This window comes from Rattus norvegicus, chromosome 2 (assembly GCF_036323735.1).
Source record: "Rattus norvegicus strain BN/NHsdMcwi chromosome 2, GRCr8, whole genome shotgun sequence".
NCBI classification, from domain to species: Eukaryota; Metazoa; Chordata; class Mammalia; order Rodentia; family Muridae; genus Rattus; species Rattus norvegicus.
In genome coordinates this window covers 251,300,930-251,320,237 of record NC_086020.1, presented here as the reverse complement: position 1 = coordinate 251,320,237, position 19,308 = coordinate 251,300,930, and the positions used below count along the sequence as shown (strand labels likewise).

At 36.2% G+C, this 19,308-nt stretch overlaps 1 long non-coding RNA gene across 1 annotated transcript; it reads left to right on the top strand.

The window, feature by feature from the left end:
- The first annotated feature begins 1,965 nt into the window (after positions 1 to 1,965).
- Positions 1,966 to 17,380, top strand: LOC108350149 (uncharacterized). The gene is made up of 3 exons (XR_001836976.3): positions 1,966 to 2,023; positions 13,486 to 13,602; positions 17,186 to 17,380. It is a non-coding gene; the product is annotated as an uncharacterized LOC108350149 (long non-coding RNA).
- The last annotated feature ends 1,928 nt before the right edge of the window (positions 17,381 to 19,308 follow it).

The window sequence follows — 19,308 nt, the reverse complement described above, 5'->3', positions numbered from 1 at the left end:
CCAATGGGATACTTAAGGGAGTGCCTCATGCCTTAGTAAATGGGAAAAACAAAATGAATTCTATGGTATTTTATTTCTGTAGATTTTTCTGTTTTGTAGTGCTTTGTCTAGACATTTTAAAAATTATATTGTTCTTTTGCTTGTATATTATGTCTTATGGTTTTGTGTTTTGTTTATGCGTATATGTGTTTCTTGTGCTTTTTGTTTTTCTTTTATTCTGTCTTTCTTTTTGTTTTTTTAATAAGAAAGAAAAAAGGTGTAGGGCTGGAAACATGAGAAGATCTGGGAAGAGATGGGGAATGGGAAACCATGATCAGAATATATTGCATGAAAATTTTATTATAAAAATTAGTAATATTAAAGACAAAGAGAACAAAGTTAGAAAGATACAGAGCCAGAAACTAGTTTGTGGAAAATTAATCCAAATATCTGTTGAATTAGAAGTAGAAAAATATTTCAATAATACTAAATTAAAATGGTTATTCAAAAGGTTGTTGTAAATGTTGCAACAGTGCTAAAACTATACATGTTTCTAGTAATAAAAGATCTGGTAACCAAAATAATTTAATAAATAGTAATTAATAAATACATTTTTAAAGTTTGATAATAAAAATGGTAACTTGTCAGATTTATTTTTCATTTTAGATAATTATCATTTATTTTATCATTTTAGATAATTATCTGTATTCATATATAGAATTAATGATATTTTTAAAAGAACTCCTCTCCCAAGTTGTATAATATTAGGGCCTCATAAATCCTGTATTTTATACTAGGCAGTTTATTTGTTCAGCAAGTACAGATGGAAAGGAAAATGTCTTCTGGACTTGGTCCTGATTTGATGGTGACTTGATACCCAGGGGCTCTGGAGTCAACTATTAGGCATGATTTTTTTTTCAAGATTAGGAGATGGAGTGTACATTTTGGATCTCATAAAAGGAATATAATTATTATATGTAGACTTTGGTAATCTGACCAAATGAAAAGCCCCCCAAATGTAGTCAGATTTCTCTATTTCAGATGTGTTTTTTCTCTCTCTCTATTTTTCCAGCTACCCAGTCACTTGACTAATACAATATCAAACAGATGTCTTTGAAAATGTAGGACTATTAAGATGATATAAGTTGATTGCTTTTGACTAAGAGTGGTTCCAAGGGAATTGATCTATTCCAAAAAAGAAAATGCTAAAACTTCTTATAGTATAGGTGTCATAGACTGTTGAAAATAAACATGGTGCTTATGGACTCACATAGACTGAAGTGACAAATGCTGGGCCTATATGGGTCTGAATGAAATCTTATGAATATGTGTTGTCGCTGTTAGCTTGGTGTTTTGTTGACTCCTAAGTGTGAGAATGTGTGTGTCTCTGACTCTTTTGCTTCCTTTTGAGACTCTTTTCCTCCTACTGGATTGTCACGTTCAGCTTCTCTGTGAGGACTTTTTTGTTGCTTTATTGTATTTTGTTTTATTGTGTTCGATTGCTGTCTTGTAGAGGCCTGTTCTTTTCTGAAGGGAGATGAAGGAGGGCTGGATCTGGAGGAGAGGGAAGATCAGGGGGAGCTAAAAAAAGTTGAGGATGGGTAAACTGTGTCTGGAATGTATTCCATGATAGTGGAATCTATTTTCAAAGAGAAAATGAAAGGAAGATAGGTAGACAGATAGATAGACAGAACCAAAGAAACAAAGAAAGACAGAAGCCAGCACAATCTTTCCAAACTCTCAGATTAAGGAGGTGATGTTTTTTGATACTGGAAATTATGGCTGTTATAGTTTCTGGAGTCCCACATTTTTCAAAGAGATAACATTAATATGTGAAGGAGAAGTTGGATGATGAGATGCATAGTAACCACTGCAAAGAGACAAAAATGTTTAATAAATTCTGGCCCCTTTCTTCAAAACCCATTAAAAGTATACTTATGGAAATTTTGTCATAAAGAATAGAACACTAGGCTTCAAGGTTAGAATGTTCAACAACTAGGAATTCCTTGTGACCTGACCAGCTAACACTGGGCCTAGATGACAGGTAGTCTTCACAGTAAAGTTGACTGGGCTTTGAAGTAACTAAGATGTTTATCACTAGGTATATCTGTAATGGTGTTTCTAGAGGGGATTAATTTAGCAAAGAAACTCCATCCTGAATGTGGAAGAACATATAGTATAAACTGAGCATAAGCATTCTCTACTCTCTGTTTCTTAGTCTCTTTACATGTCAATAGTCCCAAATGCATGTCCTTCCACCATGAAGTCTGCCATGCCTTTCTTGACATTATGGACTGTACCTTTCTAAACTGTCAGCCTTAAGGAATCATTCTTTCTTTTTTGTCAGGCATTTCCTTTCAGATATGAACAAAATAACTAGTATATGCTACACAAATGACAAGGGCAAATTAGAATTGCTACTAAAGAAAACCCTAAATCTACCTTCAAGCATCAATTGCTCTTTGATAACTTAAAAATAATGTATTTCGAGGCTACACAACTGCAGGATATATTATTAGGCTCCTAGTAGTTTTTCTGTAGGTAATGCAACTGACATGTCAATTATGGGTATATATGCCTAAGTTACTTTGAAGAAACTTATAACCTGTTTTTTCTAAAGCACATTATGCCCCCTCCCATGCCCTGTTATAAAAAGCTATCCCTTTGAACAATGTGAAACTGCAGGAACTATGACAGACATAACTTCTGGTACCAGAATGTGCTTATTCTTATGTAAAAACCATCACTTCTTTAACCGGAGGGTATTGAGAGAACAAGATAATGCTGGCCCTGTGGGTTTGTAACCCCATAGAAAGAACAACAATATCAACCAACCAGACTCCACAGAGCTCTCCAGGACTAAACTAAACCGACAACCAAAGAATACACATGGAGCAACCCATGGCTCCAGCTACATAGGTAGAAGAGGATTGCCTTGTTGGGCATCAATGAGAGAAGAGGTCCTTGGTCCTGTGAAGGCTTGATGCCCCACTATAATAGAATGTCAGGGCGGGGAGGCAGGAGGGAGTGGGTAGATGGGTAGGAGAACACCCTCATAGAAGCAGGGGAAAGGGGGATGAGACAGGAAGTTTCCAGAGGAGAAACAGGGAAAGGGGATAACATTTGAAATGTAAATAAAAAAAAAATCCAGGGGCTGGGGATTTAGCTCAGTGGTAGAGCGCTTACCTAGGAAGCGCAAGGCCCTGGGTTCGGTCCCCAGCTCCGGGAAAAAAAAAAAAAAAAAAAAAAAAAAAAAAAGAACCAAAAAAAAAAAAAATCCAAAAAAAAGAAAAGTCTTCATTTTGATAGGTAATTAAAACAGGATAAAATGCTGTGGTTTCATTGTGTCTGATCTCTTTGCTCTCTTAATCTTTGAGCTAGATGCTATTCAGCTCCATATAGACATGTTGATTTAACCTTTTGCCCAAGGCTATACTCCATAATTAATATATCATATTGCACTCTGGAGTTTCTGCTCCACAGTTAATTTTGTCTTGTTAGCAGAAGCATCTACAACCCTTAATCTTATTACAAGGCTCGGACAATCCACAAAGCTAGGATGTTTATATAAGATGATAAGTCCCTGGGTTAAATCAGCTGTGCATTAGTCTGCAAAACCAAAACCAATCTGAGTGTTTGTGCACAACAAGCATCTTTGAAAACTTCCCATTGGCCAGTGGAGAGTACCAAATTTTATTCCACATCAGGAATTCAATATGTTTACTCCTCTTCTCTATTAGGAATCAGCAAAGTAATTCTTCCTGACATTTGTTGCCTTTAACTCAAGTGGAAATGGTCACCTTTTCACATGCCAGAATCGGCTATAAGCACTGTGCAAATGCAATGATTCTGCCCCATGTTTGGTCTAGTAATCAGAAATCTAGGGGATGAGTGCTGTAGTGAAAATTTGTGTGCAATGCACTTGGATCTACTATGTTTAACATGACTGCAGAGCTAAAAGGTCAGATAGATTTCATGTGAGACCAGAAACAGAAATAAACTATCCAGCAGTAATAAAGTCAGTACATTATGCCACTGTCTGTCTTGGTTTTGCTTTGCAAATCTTCTTAACATTTCCTTCTATAAATGAATATGAAGCTCAATTCTAGAAGGAAGATATGATTGACTTGATTTAAATAAGTTAGGAGGAAGAGAACTGAACTATGGGTGACAAGTTGGGCCAGAAGGTTCTCATACTTATGTGTGGTGTGCCATTTCCAAGACTATGACTTATGGCTCAAACAGTTACTACCCATATATTTGGACAGTGAATATCATGGCTCATGAGATGCTAAACCATGACTATTATGGGTTTATAGTCCTGTTTTTTTATTAAGTTTTTGCTCAGAATCTTATTCCTATTTTCATTTCCATACGTCTAGACATAGGAAAAATGTTGAGTTTAGTAAGAATGTTAAATTTCTGATAGAATAAGGTACGCGTTCACTTTCATATAGGTATTTTATTGGCTGTTCAAGGTATTAACTTCACTTCCTTATAATTTCTTAGATTTGAGAAAGCAACTCAATGAATATGTATTAATATCATATTGAGCATTTTGTTTAAACATCTTTAGCCTTTACTACCAGAATATACACATAATATTTGGTTAAGGAAGCTTCTTTGCCTGCCAAACTAGAAGCTCTCCAGAAAATTTATTTAATTAATAATTATATTTACTAGTATCTAAGTATAATCACATATTGGTTTTGTTATTTTTAATCTTCTTTAGCATTTTATTATTAATAAACAGGGTTAACTCCAAGACTAGATTTTAATTTTTTATTTACTTCACAGCCAATCATGTTGAGTTATCTAATGTGGAATAATGAGGGACCTCAGATCACAAAGACTTCAGGGTCACCAATAAGCACATAACACATATTTTTAAAGAATTGTTTATTTTTTCTTTATGTGTATGAGTTTTTTTGCCTGCATGTGCCTGTGCTTCACATGTATGCAATGCTATCAAAAGTCAGAAGAAGGTGTCAGATTTTCTGGGAACTGGAGCTACAGATGGTTGTTAACTCTCATATGGATACTAGGAGCAGAATCCAGGTCCTCTGCAACAGCAAGTACTCTCAGTCACTGAGCCATCTCTCCATCCCCTTACTAAAATTTCAAGAACCTAACAGCAACTACTTTAGAACTTGTGGTGCGGTATTGTTAGTCACATATTTTCCTTCTTCCCACATTGCCCTCCTCTGATGCTTCTTTTTTTCTTTGTCCTTTGTATTCCACTCTTAATTCATAGTCTAGACAAAACCAAACTTAAGATGCACTGGACCCTCAGCTATTGCTTCAAGTCATGATTATACTCAAAAAAGAAATTTGAAAAAAATTTAAATACTACTTCTTTAAACTGTATAGCAAATTTTCAATAACCATCGTACAATTTAGAAAAAAAATAAGGTATTCAGAGTCAAAGAATTTAGCAAAGACAATATAAAAATAATTCTACAATCAATAAAAAGGTACTTATAGATATCAGTCACATTGCATACTAACCATATGTGTTGTTGCTCAATTCTTCATAGCACATGGGTGACTTTATAAGGTAATCAAACATGTATAAAGGGTAACATTACAAACCTAACATTTGCTGTGAGGGACAAGGTTCAGGGTCATGTTTATGTGGCTGTGTGCCCTCTGTGTGACGTATCATGTGGTGAGCTTTTGGGGCCTTTCCTAGAAATTTGGCAAGCACTTGTCACTGGGCTTGGACAAGGAGGAAGGCTCAGATAAGAATATTCACATTTGGGCTAATAGAAAGCTCAAGGTAAACTCAGCCTAGGGATGTGTGTGTACCTTTTATCTTGGTCATTCTGATAAGGCCCTAGAAACAGTGACCAGGGGGCTTTGTTCATTGCCTTGTTCGATTACTTTGTCTTTGATCTAAGAACTGACCCTATTTTTAGGATGTACCTAGGATGATATAAAAGTAGACTGGAGGAAAAATAAACGCTTCAGCCTTAGCACTGGCTAGAGTCATGTTATCATGTTGTCTTTTTCTTTTCAATCCTCACTCCCTTCCTTGAGACTCTGTTGACTGACTGAGCTGGCTTGGTCAGCATCACACGATAATCTTCTATATATTGGATTGGGGCAACTATACCTCAGCACACAGCTTATAGCTTAAAAACAACTAAAAACTAAACTCTGATAAAATCCGATGAAATTCCTAAAGTGAGAAGAGAGTTTGGCAGGTGTTTATTAAAGTCAGAGAATGCAAATAAATTTGAATTGCTTAAAATAACAATAGCTATAATACATTATTTTCATCATTATCCTTTTGAGCTACATATAATTTGAAACTTTCCAAAGATCTTATCCCACTATACTAAAAAAACAGACTTCCAAAAATCTCGTTCCATGTCTTCATGACAATACACTCAAACTCAGAATGTACCCACAAAATATGCAGTGCAAATGTAAAACTTGTTGATACCCCTCCCACCATGTTTTGCTTTTCAAAGCAGCTATACATAAAACAAGAACTTGGAAAGCACCTGTTAGATTGAGCTGAATACCATTAGGTTGTCATATAATCCTAGCTCATGGCAGTTGTTAGTTTGCCATATCATTATTTCCCTTCGCTCTAATGAATATCCAGCTGGTCTAACTTTTCTTAGGTAACATTTCAATTATCAAGGCTATTATTTCAAAATATGCATCTATACTGTTTAAATTTATTTGATTACAATGTTCCTAGTTTATTTTTCAGCTGCCACTAAACCTTTTAAACTTAGCTGTCTCCGAATGTTTTGTTTAAAAATATTTTTAATATTATAGACATTCACTAACTTATGACTCAATCATTAAAAGAAAGGCATAATAGAAGAGCAATGTCGCCCTCTATTTTTCTGCCAGAGGACAGCTCCAGCAGACCAGGGTTCTAAAGAGGAAATGTGGAGTCAGAGATAATAAGATACAAAGTGTATTATGGTTGAAGCACGCTCCAATTTTTTTCCCATTCTCTCTGATTTTATTTTTTCTTTCATCTTTTATATACTACTCAGAACAAAAAATCTTTATGTAGAAAGAAATCATCTCATAATCACAAGTTACATATTTCATAAAACAAATGTCCTCAGAAGCCCATATATGATTAAACATTCTCTCCCCTATTTTCCCCATAATTATGTCTTTACCCCAAAGCAATAAATTTTATTATTGATTAACAAAATTTATCTAAGCAAAGTATATTTCAGCCAGTCTTCTTGTACTAGCTGACAACAGTATTTCCTTACAGTGTGGCAGACTTCTGTTTTTGTTTTACAAGGCTTTGCTCAGCTAACTGTTAGCCAACTACTTCTAGTTAACTAAGTCTATTTTCCTATTCTTTCACTCACAATAGGGTTATTTAATTTCCTTTCACAACTCTGTGTTCTCAAGGTACCACCAGAGCCTTGTAATTAGATCTGTAGTCAACATATCTAAGAAACCAACCATAGTTACAGGAACTTGATTGCTTTCTTTAATAAAAAGTCTTTCTCTGACAGGCCAGATTCATGGGCTTACAATGCCTGAAACTTCCCCATTCTTATTTCCTATTTCTAGTAAGTCTCACAACCATCTGGAAAAGGTATTTTTTTAGTCTTATTGCTATCTTTTCTATATCCCTCATTAGAAACACTAGCCACTTGTGTCTTTAAACTGATCTCAGAAAGTTCAGCTGAATCATTAATCTGTCTAAATGACATTGCCCTGGGAAAATCATCACTCTTATTTTGTACTATAAGCAAATTGCCCAGAGAGGAGTGGGAATTACAGCTATAAATAAATGTTCAGGGTTGTTACATCCCATTTTGCCCATTTTGCTCCAAAGAAAATGACACAGGAACATTGTAATTTGTTAATAAGCTCTTGGCACTATGCTGGGCAGGTTCTGAGCCATACTAATCCGTCAACAATGTTAAAAGTCCACATGAATTCCCCATTACTTGCCAAATTAACATTCCTGGGCAGCTTCTGTTATAGTTGTCTGTCCTCAGGGTGACCTTCTCTTGGCCATGTGATCCTGGTCTATTCCACCAAATGGCAACCTCCTTGTCCTCTTCTTCCTCCTTCTAGTGCTCCCTATCTGAGACCCTCTACTTGCTCTTAAGTCCTACCTTTCTTTCTCTCCTTCCCAGTAACAGGCTCTAGACTTTTTATTAATGAATCAGAGATTATTAAAAATCATTCTTTACAGCACATTGGTCAATAAAATGCCCATGTCCAGACTGAAACCTGATCTTGGGCATTTCTCAGGGCATACTGTAATAGGAATACTGGCTTCTGATGGAAAATTACCTTAGCTGTTCATGTTTTTGATATTTTGTGCTAGCATCTAGATATTTGGAGTTGTGTTTGAGGTTTTTGTTGGCATTGATATCTAGCCTCATTTTTGTTGGGTAAGTGTTTTATTCTTTGGTTACATGTTGTCTTAGTTTGCGTTTCATTGATTGAAGGGACAACATGACCAAGGTAACTCTTGCAAGGCAAACATTTAATTGGAACTGGATTACAGTTTCAGAGGTTCAGTCTATTATCATCACGTTTGGAAGCCTGGCAGCACACAGTCAGACTTGATGCTACATCTTGATCCAACAGCAGCCAGGAGGAGACTCTTCTGCAGGTAGTTGAGAGGATCTCTTCCACACTGGGTGGATGGGTGGAACTTGAGCACTAGGAGACCTCAAAGCCTGCCTACAAAGTGACTCCGATAAGACCACACCTATCCTAACAAGGTCATACCTCCAAATAGTGCCACTTTCCATGTGCCAAGCATTTTCAAACCACAACGTGTGTGTGTGTGTGTGTGTGTGTGTGTGTGTGTGTGTGTGTGTGAGAGAGAGAGAGAGAGAGAGAGAGAGAGAGAGAGAGAGAGAGAGAGATTGAGCTTGATCATGGCTGCTTGCATGAATATGGGTAGAGGGTATTAACAGAAGCATGGCATAGTTGCCACTGGCTCTTATATTCTTTCCACTTCCAATTCTGACATGTGCAAAGATTAATCTTTGTGCACTGTGTAAAATTATCACCTGTCAATAAAGAGCTGAATTGCCTATAGCATGGGGGGGCAGGAATTCTGGGAAGAGACTCTGGGAAAGAATCAGGCATGGAAGATTCACCACCCAGACTCAGAGGAAGTCGGAGGTCTAAAACTGAGAAGTAACTATCCATGTGGCAGATATTGAATAGTATATATGAGTTAAATAAGTTACCAGCTAGTGGGAACAATACTAGCTTATGGCCTAGGCATTTTTAAAATAAATAATGAACCTCAGGGTCATCATTCAGAAATTTGGGCATAAGTGGAAAAGCCCACAGTTACAAAGTCTATCAAAAGAACTTACAGCCTGAGAAAAAGCTCTGGGTAGAAAAGCAGGGAACAAACACTTACTGGAGCAGTTCCCCAGCCCATCTGAATGTGGTTTCTTTTAAAGAGAGCAAACTGGATTCTTTATGCACCTCCTAGGCATTGCAGAGGGACTGAACACCCTGGGAAGGTGGGAATCTTCAAAAGACTACAATCTGGAACTTACAGCTACAATAAAAAAGTAGTTCCAGATAAGAAAAATCCACAAAGGCTTGAGAAATTAGAATAGCAACACAGAGATGAAATATTCTGAGTTAAGACTAAAAGTTATGTTTGATGCTACCTTGGAATAATAGCACACAGTAGCTTATATGTTTAAATTTGTAAATTAAAATTGAATTTGAAAAGTTTGAAAATTTATTAAATTTTGAAAATTTAAATTTGAAAATTTAAACTATGTACACGTGTTGATACATGTTCAGAATTAACATGAAGGAGAGTTGTATTTTGTCAAAGGCTTTTTCAGCATCTAACGAGATGATTTTTTTCTTTGAGTTTATGTTGGGAATTACATTAATGGATTTCCATATATTGAACTATCCCTGCATCTCCGTGATGAAGCCTACTTGATCCATGGTGGATGATGTTTTTGATGTATTCTCAGATTCAATTTGCAAGACTATTAATGGTTATTTTTGCATCAATATAATTTAAATTGTTCTGAAGTTGTCTTTCTTTGTTGGGGCTTCATGTAGTTTAGGTATCAGAGTAACTGAGGCTTCACAGAACGAACTAGGTAGTGTTCCTTTTGTTTCTATTTTTGTGGAATAGTTTGAGGACTATTGGTATTAGGCCTTCTTTGAATGTTTGATAGAATTCTGCATTGAAATCATCTGGTCCTGAGCTTTTTCTGATTGGGAGACTTTTAATGACTACTTCCATTTTCCTTGGGGTTATGGGACTGTTTAGAGAGTTTACCTGATCTTGATTTAACTTTGGTATATGGTATCTGTCTAGAAAATCATCCATTTCATCTAGATTTAGGCTCTTGTAGTAAGATTTGATGATTTTGGAATCTCCTCAGTTTTTGCTATGTCTCCTTTTCATTTTTTTTTCTCCTTTTCATTTTTAATTTTGTTAATTTTGATACTGCATCTGGGTCCTTTAGTTAGTTTGGCTAAGGATTTATCTAACTTCTTGATTTTCTCAAAGAACCAGCCCTTGATTTTGTTGATTCTTTGTATAGTTCTCTTTGTTTATAATTGGTTGATTCTACCCAGAGTTTGATTATTTCCTGCCTTCTACACCTCTTGCATGTGTTTGCTTCTTTTTGTTCTAGAGCTTTCATGTGTGTGGTTAAGTTGCTAGTGCAGGATATCTCCAATTTTTACCAGGTCACTTAGTGATATGAATTTTCTCATAGTACTGCTTTCATTGTCTTCCTTAAATTTGGGTATGCTGTGCCTTAATTTTCATTAAATTCTAAAACATCTTTAATTTCTTTCTTTATTTCTTACCTTGCCAACTTATCATTTAATAGACTGTTACTCAGTTTTCATGAATATGTGGAGTTTCTGTTGTTTTTATTACTATTGAAGACTATCCTTAGTCTGTGGTCATTGGACAGAATGCATGAGATTATTTCAATCTTCTTGTATCTGTTAAGGCTTGTTTTCTATGAGAGTATATGGTTAGTTTTGGAGAAAGCATGAGAAGAAGGTATAGCTTTTTGTTTTGGGGTAAAATATTCTGTAAATATCTGTTAAATCCAGGTTCATTACTTCTGTAAGTTGACCTGTCAATTGGTGAGAGTGGGATGTTGAAGTCTCCCACTATTAATGTGTGAGGTTTAATGTATGTTTTGGGCTTTAGTAAAATTTCTTTCATGAATGTGAGTACCCTTGCATTTGGGGCATAGATGTTCAGAAGTGAGATTTCATCTTGGTGTATTTTTCCTTTGATGAGTATTCTCCCCTATCTCTATGGTTTTAAGTCTATTTTACTGGATATTAAAATGGCAACTACTACTTGTTTCTTGGGACCACTTGCTTAGAAAAAAATCCCCAGCCCTTTACTCCGAGGTACTGTCTGTCTTTGTTACTGAGGTATGTTTTTTTGAATGCAGCAAAATGGTATATCTTGCTCCCCCCCCAGTCAGTTATCTTATGTCTTTTTATTGTGAAATTGATTTTATTGACATTGACATATCTTAAAGGCCAATGATTGTTGGTTCCTGTTATTTTCGTTGTTGGAGGTTGTTTTATGTTTATGTGATTCTCTTCTTTTAAGTTTGTTGTGAGATGATTAACTTCTTGTGTTTTACTGGGTGTAGTTATCCTCCTTATGTTGTCGTTTTCCTTCTAGAATCCTCTATAGGGTCAGATTAGTAGAAAGATATTTAAATTTGGATTTGTCATGGAATATCTTCACTTATCCATGATGACTGACACTTTTTCTGGCTATAGTAGTCTGGGCTGACATTTGTATTCTGTTAGTGTATGCATGGCATCTCTCCATGATCTTGTGGCTTTTAGAATCTCTGTTGAGAAATCTGGTGTAAGTCTGATAGGTCTGTCTTTATGTGTTATTTGGCCTCTTTTCCTTGAATCTTTTAATATTCTTTCTTTGTTCTATGCATTTAGTGTTTTGATTATTATGTGATAGCAGAATTTTCTTTTTGGGTCCAAACTATTTGGGATTCTATAGGCTTCTTGTATGTTTATGGGCATTTCTTTCTTTAGCTTATGGAAGTTTTCTCCTATAATTTTATTCAAGATATTTCCTGGACCTTCGAACTGAGAATTTTTACCCTCTTTTATTCCTATTATTCCTAGGTTTGACTTTTTCACTGTGTTCTGAATTTCCTGGATGTACTGGGTTAAGAGCTTTTTGATCTTTGTATTTTCTTTGATGGCTGTTGTACTACGCTATATTCTACACCTGAGATTCTCTTTATCTTTAGTATTCTGTTGGTGATGCTTGCATCTGTAGCTCCTGATCTCTTTCCTAGATTTTCCATTTCCAGGATTGCTTCCATTTTTTATTTCTTTCATTGTTTCTATTTCCATTTTTAGGTCTTTGACCATTTTGTTCGATTCTTTTACCTGTTTGATTCTGTTTTCCTATATTTCTTTAAGTGATTTATTTCTTTCCTCTTTTAAAGGATTCTACCTGTTTGCCTGTGTTTCCTGTATTTCTTTAACAGAATTCTTTATATACTTCTTAAAGGCCTCGGGAGAAATCTTCATTAGATGAAGATTTGTTAGGGTATTCAGGGCTCGTTGTGGTGGGAGAAATGGGTTCTAATGGTGCCAAAATAAATTGGCTTCTGTTGCTTATGTTCTTGCACTTGTCTTTCACCATCTGGTTATCTGGTGATACCTGGTCTGGATGTTTTTGACTGGAGCCTGTCCTTCTTTAGAGGCAGGTAGAGCTCTGTGACATGGGTTACAATAGTCCTCCTGGTAGGCAGGCAGTGCTGTCTCTTGTTATCAGGAGCCTTCTTTGTCCTTGGTTATATAAGACTTCCTGGGAGACAGGCAGACTGTGTCCCTGGTTATGGCAGACCTCCTGGGAGATAGACAAGCTGTAAGGTGTGGGAGAGGGACAGAATTGCAGGCTGGAAGATGTGACTTTAGAAGAGGGGATAGGTTCTGCATCTGCTGAGCTCCATGTGGGTTTCAGTAGGGGCAGGTATTGGGGTGAAGGTCTCACTTGAGACACCTGGGAGATAGGCAGACACGCCCAATCTGCCCCAGGGATAGTTGCAGAATGGAAGATAGGTCTTTGGCTGATCAATTGTTTATTTACTAAAGGTGATGATTATCTTGTAAATGCCTTTGAAGATGGAAGCTGATTTTATTCCAGCATATATGTTCATTAGAATAAAGCTATATTTTAAAAAATGTTATAGATATATCTTACAATCCTCAGGTGAAACAATTATAAAAACATCTAATTGTTCTTTGAAGGAGGTGCCCATAGAGCAGAACTGGGATATGGAATCCCCCAGAGATAGATTAAATAATGCTTTATTGTTGTAAAAATTTTAAATGTCAATGAGACAGATAACACAGCTGCTGAAATATACTGAATTTTAGAAAGGACTGATGAATTAGATTAGCCTATATATGCGATAACCTCAGAATCAAAGGCAAGAAATGTGTTGTGTTCAGGAAGAGGTTTTGTCTTTGTTAAAACAGGAGGAGAAAAACTATGGATTCCATGAAAGTTAATAAAGATTAGACTTGACCAGAAGAGACCTTCTGAAAATCTTGGCTGCAGACTGAAGGAAGAAACCAAGAAGAACAACAAAACAGGTAAATATATGTTGATTCCCTCAGAGGGGAACAGCTCTGAAATGAGCTGAGACATAAATGCCTACAGTCAGGACTTCAGCTATACCTAACCAAAAAATCTTGTTGGCTATAGAGTCCTCAGGGTTTATCATACCATTCTTTCATATGATATGGATGGAAATTTATATTACAGTTTAGATACATGGTCCAAACATATTTGTGCATTTTGATGCCTTTCTCTTGCTCAACCAAAGACCATCTTTTACTGATTTGTGCACATTGCACAATCTGTTCATATGTTAATGCAAATATATATACCTTCAAAGCTTATATTGTCACAGATAAAAATAAACAGACACCAATGAAATTAAAGCAACCCCAACAACATTCACTCTGGAGAATGGTGAGAAGGATGCTAAGATGCTGAGACATATTTATTCCAGCATCCTTCTTGTTTCAACCTCATACTATCTCAATAGCTGTTTCATTAAAACTTGCTTCCAGGACAGCTTCAAAATGCTGACCCCACTTGTTCCAACATCTCAGACTGGTCCAGACAGTTGGTAATATAAGCTATGGTAGAAAGTGAATTAGGTACAAGACTTCGGACTCACCAAGAAAGGATAGATAGTAGAGTACTTTCTCTAAGTATCTAGTATAAAATAGGTATAACTTGTTATACATATTAATCTGTTTGAGTCATTCATCCAACATATATGTATATGAAATAAATTGGATATATGTGTATATATGCATATATTATATCATAGCTTTATTCCATTATGATGGGCTAGTCAGGTAATATCCTCCTCAGGTCTCTGATAGGGTTGAAGATAAGATAGTTATGGCCTCACAATTAAGCTTAAGGCAGTCAAATACATATGGACTGGAATTATATATGTAAATATATTTCTTAGTTTTTATATTGGTTCTTGTTGTACATAGTTTGTTTATATTAGGGAAAAAGTTATTTTTTTGGACTAAAAGAGGAGGTATGGATACTGTCTTGTGCAATGTGTAAAAGCACCATGTGTCAATAAAGGGCTGAATGGCTTATAGCAGCAGGAGAGGAGAGAATAGGCAAGAATTTCTGGAAGGGATAGGAACTCTGGGAAAGAGTCAGGCATGGGAAACAAGCTAGGGGAAACAAACTTAGCATGTGGCCTGGCATTTTTAAGTAAATAATAACCCTCTAATTCATTGTTCAAGGAACTGGGGTGTAGGTAGAAAAGGTATGTTCCAAAAAATTTGGATGGGTGACATAGATATCAAATTATGGTCAAGCATTCTACTGTAATTTATTATCATGAGATTGACCAAATATTATTTTATGAACTAACATCTTCCTACTGAACAGACCAAGGCTGAATTCATAATATCAATATAAACATAAATGTTTAGAAGGCAGTTTGACAATATGTCCTTTTGGAAAAACAACAGTAGTTGGTTCCTTTCTAAGATTTATGACCTTCCCTGCCATCGCTTTTGACTAGGGTTACAGTACCAGGAATGAATTCTCTCCTGGTGTGGGGACTCAAATCTAAGTTGTTCAATATCTTTGTAACACTCTTGTCACTATATCACTAGTGCGTACACACTTTTCCTGGTAGGTTGGTATAGTAATTTTCAGGGCCCAAGGCTGGGTAAGACCAGTGATGACTTTTCTCCTCTAGCAGCCTCCTTCCTGCATTATGAAAGCTAGTCTGAAGGAGGATGCTTCTATATAAATACCAGCTCAATTTCTCTATGCCTTGAAGCCCAAACTATCATCTAGTTCTGGTGAGGACCTAGAAGCTGCATTGGCTTTTTTTGTATGTATGTGTGTGTGGAAAATTTTTGTGTTCTGTTGAGTTATTTTGGTCTTATAAATTTAAAAACTTTTAATATTAGCAGTATTTTAGTATGATTGGCCCACCATAATGATATAAGTATATGCAGTACAATACAAAACTTTAATGTATAATACTTTTAATATATATCCAAAACAATTGATTTGCATATACATAGATGTTAGATGATTGACTCAAACAGAATAATGTATCTATAACCAGTTATACCTACTTTATGGTAATATATATAAAATTATACATATATATATATATAAAATTAACCTGTTTAGTTATTTTGATGTACATAATAGATTATTTGACTATAGTTATTCTTTGTGCAATAAATTGCAAATCATATTCTTATGCCTGATTGAAACTTATCATTTTATCAGTAGCTACACAGTCCTCTTCTTCCACTCTAGAAACTATAATTCTATATTATTTATCTGACTTCAAACATTAAATTCCACATATAAGTGAGACAATATTGTATGTAAGGTTTATCTTGCATAGTATAATATCTTGCAATTGGTTCATATGATATAAGACTGAAAAATTTCCTATTTAAAGATAAAATTCTATAGAATGCATATATAATACTTTTTCCATAAATTTATTCATTTATTCACTTTGTATCCTGATTGTTGCCCCCCTCCTTCTAGACACCCCTCACATAGTACTCTCACTCCCATTCTGCCCTCCCCTTCTCCTCTGAGAATTTGGAGCCCCCTTCTCAGATGCCAACTCATCCTGGCACATCAAGTCACTGCAGGACTAGGCATATCCTCTCCCACTGAGGCCAGAAAAATGTTAGCTTAAAAAAAATGATACCAATGAACATGCCAAGTTGCATGCTAAGCACATGAGGCCTTAACCCAATGCAAAAATCTATAGGCAACTGAGGAAAGCTGGGAGTAAGAGAGGTGGTTTTCCTCAGGGAAGAGCAAGCCAATTAGTCGTCTAGTGCTAAGTGGTCAGCCCTGAGAAGACATACAGGTAGCATTATAATGACTAAACAGGTTATATTCAGGAATAAATAGGTATATAAATATATGCATATGATAATAATTAGTGAAAAATAGACCACAAATTTGAAGGAGAGTGGGAAGAGAGCTATGAGAGGTTTAGAGAGAAGAAAGGGAAGGGAAAATGTTTTTGTTAGATAATAATCTCAAAAATATAATCCTACACATTGTTTGATAAATACCACAATGAGACTATTACTTTCAATTCTAATGCAAATAAAGTTAAAAATTTAAAATTATGAAAATTAATTGACAGATGAAGTTAGTTCTAGCAACAGTGAAATGTGTTTGGATAACTACCAACATTATGTCAGATTACATCACGATATTACTAAGACACAAGTTCTTGAGACTTTTTGCCATGCCTGTACTATGTCTAGTCATAGTGTTTCCTTCATGTTATGATCCATGTTCTTATAGTGAGGCATGTGGTAAAGAAGGCATCAAGTGAAAGCCTTACCTATGGTGCTATGTAGTTAGTACTTTGTCCTAAAGCCAGTGCTGATCATTCTTATTTGAGAACATAAAATTGGACGGGAGAAACAACTAGCGTGATTTACAGATTTATAAGTGAACATTTGTATCTTGTTTCAATAAGCGTACCAAGATACATACTTGTTAGTCATGCAGTTCTGGAAAAATAAAAGTTCAGTTAATGGAAAATATTACTAATCACTTTTATGTAAAAATCACTATTACTTGCATCATTTTAAAATAATTTCTGTTATTACATATTTTCTCCTCTGGCAGGGATGTTCTTGCGACATTGAACCTATTCACGCAGAACTCAACGTGATAAATATCAAGCCACACAGTTCACATTTACTGATGAAAGATTATATACAGTCAATCAGAAGACCTTCTCTGACCTTGAATTCTAAAATAAATGTGTCATCAAAGATAAAGTATATTAAATAGCAAAATAGAAAATGAAATTAAGGAAAACTTTGAAAGCAAATGTGTTCTATGTATTATTCCTTACAATGTTCTTTAGCCAGGAAAATGAGAAAATACAGGTCCACAACAAAAATTGTTAGTGATTGCTGACTGGAATGGATCAAATGAAATTAGTGGATCTAGTACTTCAGGAATGCACCTTTGAATTTTTATACATAGATAGAATGACAAAAGTACTTTATGATGAGAAACTATCATTTTCTTTAGAACCTTCTTGGATAATAGCTTTAAAGTTAGATTTTTGCAAAACAAGGTGGTAAAAGATAATCAGCAGAGTAAATATCTCCATAAGTTGTATAAAATATTTATAGTCCCTATTATAAACAGAAGTAGGGTGGTTAGGTTAGATGAATAACCCAACTAACACAGAGGAAAATCACATAAAAGAATTGAGAGGAAGGACTGAAGACTGAAGGAGTTGACTGGGACTGCAACCCCATAGAAATAACAACAATAGCAGCTAACTGAACATTCCCAGAGCTGCCAGAGTCTAAACTATCAAGCAAACAGTATACACAGATGGGTCCATGGTTCCAGAGGAGGACCTTGGTTCTGTGGAGGCTTGATGCCCTAGTTTAGGGGGATGCTAGAGTGGTGAGGTGGGAATGGGTGGGTGGGTGAGGGAGCATGCTCATAGAGGCAAAGGGGAGGGGGGATGGGATGAGTGATTTGCAGAAGAGAGACTGGGAAGGGGGACAACTTTTGAAATGTAAATAAAGAAAACAACCAATAACAAAAATCTTGAAAAAACTTTAACCACCTTAGGTATTCCTGTTATTCTCAAATGCAAAAAAAGAAAAAATGGTTTCTGATAAAAAGATGGCAGAGAGATTTCTTTTCCTACGGAAGTAAATGGAGAGGTAGATATGAAAGTTATATGCTGTTGTCTGAGGAAGAAGGGACTTGGAACTTGGTGAGAAAAGGAATGCAAGTTTTATGCATTAGCAGAACAAGAAAATGGGCATTCCCTAGTGCTCCTGGAAGGATGATAGTCCCAAAGTCTTTGGCCAGGGCTCAGTGAATTGCCTTCAGACCTCTGTCCTCTAGAGAATAAATGCTTGGAGTTTTCAGGCACAGAATTAGTAGGAATTCATCACACGAGCCATAGCACATGACACAGGATGAGAGAGGGAGGGAGGGAGGGAGGGAGAGAGAGAGAGAGAGAGAGAAAGAGAGAGAGAGAGAGAATCCTAATTACAATGTTTTACTTGAGCAGAATAGTAAAAGGTTGAAAAATATATGTTAAGAAATATTCTTATGTGTTCTCTCTCCCCTTTGTTGGGTATTTCAGCTAATGTCATCCTTGTTGAGTCCTGGGAGCCTCCTGCTCTCCTGGTATCTGATACTTTTTGAGCCTGTAGAGACCATATCCAGAGGTTAGGCACAGCCTCCGGTTGAGAGATGGGGCCACTCACCCATCTCAAAAATTTTAAGCCAGAACTGCTCCTGTCTAAATGAAATACAGGGACAAAGAGTGGAGCAGAAACTGAAGGAAAGGCCATCCAGAAACTGCCCCACTTGGGGATCCATCCCATATGCAGACACCATACCCAGACACTATTGCTGATGCCAAGAAGTGCTTGCTGACTAGAGCCTGATATAGTTGTCTCCCGAGAGGCTTTGCAAAAGCTTGACCAATACAGAAGCAGTTGCTTGCAGCCAATAATCGGACTGAGCACTGGGACCAATAGAGGAGTTACCGGAAGGACTGAAGGAACTGAAAGGGTTTGCAACCCCATAAGAAGAACAACAATATCAACCAACCAGAAACCCTAGAGCTCCCAAGGACTAAACTACCAAAGAATACACATGGAGGGACCCATGGCTCCAGCCACATATGTAGTAGAGGATGACATTGTTTAGCCTCAATGGGAGGGGAGGCCCATGGTCCTGTGAAAATTTGATGCCCCAGCTTA